This window comes from Diospyros lotus, chromosome 10 (genome assembly GCF_014633365.1).
Source record: "Diospyros lotus cultivar Yz01 chromosome 10, ASM1463336v1, whole genome shotgun sequence".
In the NCBI taxonomy this organism is placed as follows: Eukaryota; Viridiplantae; Streptophyta; class Magnoliopsida; order Ericales; family Ebenaceae; genus Diospyros; species Diospyros lotus.
The window spans coordinates 30,518,239-30,522,472 of NC_068347.1; positions in this window are offsets into that span (position 1 = coordinate 30,518,239).

Consider the following 4,234-nt stretch of genomic DNA (forward strand, 5'->3'; position numbering starts at 1 on the left):
ACATGTATATATAAGTGTCCCACAAAGTTGAAGAGAAATATAGCCGTTTGGAGCCGTTGGGATTTGAAAAAATAGTCGTTGGAAGCTTTCTGCGAAACACATAGTCGACAGAGAAAATAGGTTAGTCGACTATTTTATCAAATAAAACTAGCCATAGTCAACAGACAGAAAAGCATAGTCGACTATCTTATAACATAAAAAATCCCATAGTCGACAGATCCTTTTACATAGTCGACGGATCAAAATTTACAAAGAAAATTTTGAAATTCATGAACAAACATAGTCGACAGATGCAAAAATAGTCGATAGATGCAAGATATAGTCGACAGACTGAACAAGCATAGTCGACTATCCTTATGCATAGTCGACAGCACTAAACAGCATAGTCGACTATCTTCTTGAAAAATCTGGAAACTTAATAGATAACATGTAGAAGCACACTTGATTAATACAAAACATCACCACATAAAACATCACCACATGTCCTTATTTTGTTTAATTTATATTTTACCTTATATTTATTTTAATACATAAATGTAAATAAGAAAGTACCCCCTATTTGGATTCAATAAAAATATCTAAAAAATCAAAATCCATAAGAATAAAAAAGTAGAATTTGGATTTTAATAGGAACTTAGGATTTTGCGATTTTATCACCTCCAAGATATACACTTTTCATTACTTGAAAAATTCGTTAAAAATCATTTTATCACTAATGAATGTTAGTTATTGAATTACCGGGAGTTAGTTTTCTAAAGAGAAAACATTTTCATATATGTCTCCTTATAAAGTGCTAGTTTTCCAGACTTAGAAAAATATTGAAACGATATCAAAATGAGTTTCAAGACATGATGCATGAACTAAAGGATTTTTCATACGATTAAGTTTCAAGCCAAAACCTTTAATGTATGTTTCAAAATATGAAAAACTTATATTGAAAACCTTTCATTTGAATTTCTAGTTGGTCTTTTGCCTTAGAACAATTTTAACTCTATGTTGACCAACGACTTCAAAGCTAATTCGAAAAATATTTTAGGAGATTTTATCATAATACATGTTTATTCACATCTCCATGTATAAGAATATAAATAATTTGGTTTTCATTTTAACAAAGTATTTGAAATTGATTTTTGTTGAAAACCATAAACTTGACTCATGACTTGGGGATAAAACACGATATTGTTTTTTATCATCAAAACTAAACACAAGAGTAGAACATCAAGTATAAATCCAAGCCAAAGTGTAATTTTTTAAATTTCCTGAGGGAAGTTGAAATGACACATTTCCTGGAACCTCGGGGGTCAAACAAGAAATTTTGAACGTAAGAGTCTCAATAGAAATGTTGGAAAACCCAGGGGCCTTGTGTAAATGGCCAAAATGCAATTCAAAAATGAGATGGGGTGATAGTGTAATTTTTAAAAGAGCTTGGAAGTCATGGCCGACCAAGCTTCATTCCAGCACCGAATTCGGCTATGGGAGGCCTGAGAAAGTGGCAAAGGACCTTGGGGAAATGCCCTAGGATCGATCTTGGTCGACAATCGGCCTTGACATGGTTGAAAACGACCAAACTTTTCGGCCAAAAGTGGCCAAAAAGTTGGCCGTTTAAATCGAGTTTTTGGGTTGCTTTCGATGGGTTTTGGACTTATTTAGGGCAAAAAGAGACATCATCGGCCTTGGGTTGCTCGAGATCCGTTGTTTAGGGGTTTGATTTTGAGTATAAAATGGAGCTCGAGTAGCCGAAAGTTTAAAGAAGTTGGAACTTCAAATTGACACCGTTTTTGAACGAATTGAGAGACCAAATTAAGGGGTTTTTGTTTCTCATGAGGTAATGATCAAATCTGGAGATTTTGAGGCATTTTGGAAGAAGTTTGATGGAGTTTCGAAGGTCGCCAGAAAAGCAAGGCAGGCGGTCTGGCCGAGGCTTTGGCCGATAAAAACAGAGGCCTTCTGGTGCTTCTTTCAGGCCTTAAGATAGGCCATCTGGATCGACTAGAGGAGGGGAAGAAGATGGCATTGAAATCTCCCATCGCCAGTGTACCTACATCAGAGAAGATGACCAGCGTATGGCCTACACGCACAGACCATGCGCCAGCGCATGAGGGTGCGTCCCAGCTTGGAAAAATTATGAAAAAAATCTCAAAAATCCTAGAAAAATGTGATATCGAGGCTTGTGCACAAAGTTTTGGTGTTGGCCTTTTTGGTTTATCGATTTCTACAACGATCAGCCTTGTTTTGTGTGCAAATGAAGTTTTGAGGTATGTTATGGAGTTTTATTTTGAATTTCTTATAATATCATGAATTGTTGTAGAAAAAGATTGAGAAAAATAGTTAAGAAGGTATTTATTCAAAATTTTAGAGAGGAAAATGGGAGAAAATGAAAGAAAATATGAAGAAATTGAAGTATTGATATTTTATGTGAATGAATATGATTTTATAGGATTATTGTGCTCAAGATTAAGTGATTTGTGCAACTTTTGAGGTTTGGAACGAAAATCGAGATCGAACACGCAAATCGAGATGAGGCATATTTTTTGAGGTATTCCAGATTTCATACTAAATGTGAGTGGTTCTCCCCAAAAACTTGTATATGATATGATTGCTTATGTTATGCATGATACTCATGAAAATACATTTGCTCATATACAAGCATGAAAAGTCATGATTTTCATATGGCATGATGTTATTGGCATATTGATACTTGTGATGGGATGGGATGTCGCCTTGATAGTGTAGCCGTAATTCCTTAAGGGCATATGATGGAACAATGTTAGGATTATCCTAAAAGCAGGTCGGGATTCTACCTAGAGTTTCGTGCCGGGCTGGTAAGCCAATAAGTTACACTGGGCATATGATTTGTTCATGTTATTGCATCATGTATTCATGTATCATGTTTTTTAAACCATCACTAGAAGATTCATCTTTTAATTGGGTTATACCCCTGAAACATTCAAACATTCCAGATAATATTTATAGTTGTGGCGAGAAGATGATTAAGATGTAAGGGCGCGTGATGACATGGCCGATGGGTTTAACAAGTTGTCTTGGTATTCATTTCTTCATGAGGATTCAGGATATGTTTTTTAGTCATGTTTAGAAGTTTATATTATATCAATTAATATGTATAATTGTTACGATTTAATATATTTTTAAGGTATCATTAGATTGTATCTGAAGTGCTTAGTTGTTATCTCTTTATGATAAGTCTCCATATGCTCAAGTATTTAATGATATGATGTACAAATTGTTATGTTGTGATTAAATGAATTCGGTTATGTACCATATCAGGTTTCAATTTTAGCTTACGCATTTATGATGATTACTTATTTTAGCTTATTGATTCTTATTTTGGTATCTTGAGAAGATAAAGTGAGATTGTCGGAAAATGATTTATATTGAGTTTATGTAAAAAAAAAATAAATTAAAATTTATAAATTATTTAACACCCTTGAAAAGGGCGGGGTGTTACAGCATCTCCTCAATTCTATCTCTCTCTCCAACTGCGTCTTCTTTGAATGTGTCTTTTATAATACATGCTACCCTTAGGATAGCATCATCTTCGATCCCCTTAAGACATGAGGGTGATTATTGACTTTGAGTACATTAATGACTTGTCTAATTTAATCGGCCTATGTAACTCAATTGGAAAAGACAGATAAGATGGAGATGGTGCCGGAAAGAGAGGAGATGCAGTAGAAAATAAAAAGAGAATTGAGGAGATAATAGAAAACTATCATGTCAGTGCACATGCATATCATTTGTTGGTAAGGTAGTTAAATGAGTAATTTTACACAATTCAGTAATCTATTTAGAACGATGAAAAATTTAGGGACATATTTGAAACTGTAAAAAGTTTAGGGTTGTACAAGAAAAAATACAAAAATTTAGAGACATAAATATGTTTTAGCCATAAATTGATACTTTATCGGATTTATTTTTTTTAAAATAGATTTATTAACCAATACAATTATTCGATTAAAGTTTATAAGATGTGTTTGGTGTTATAATTAATTTTAAAATATAGTTAAATCTTAAAATATAGACTACTAGAATTAAATGACTAATGTCCAGCATATTTGGCAAATTTAGCTTAAATAATAAAGTTTGAAGAATTATTAACAAAATAAAAAATGTGGTCTGAATTAAACAGAAAAATACAGTATTTTTAGGACACCCAAAGTTGTAATTTCCGAACAAGTAGAGGTTTGAAAATGGGAAAGATGGAAGATGATTGAGG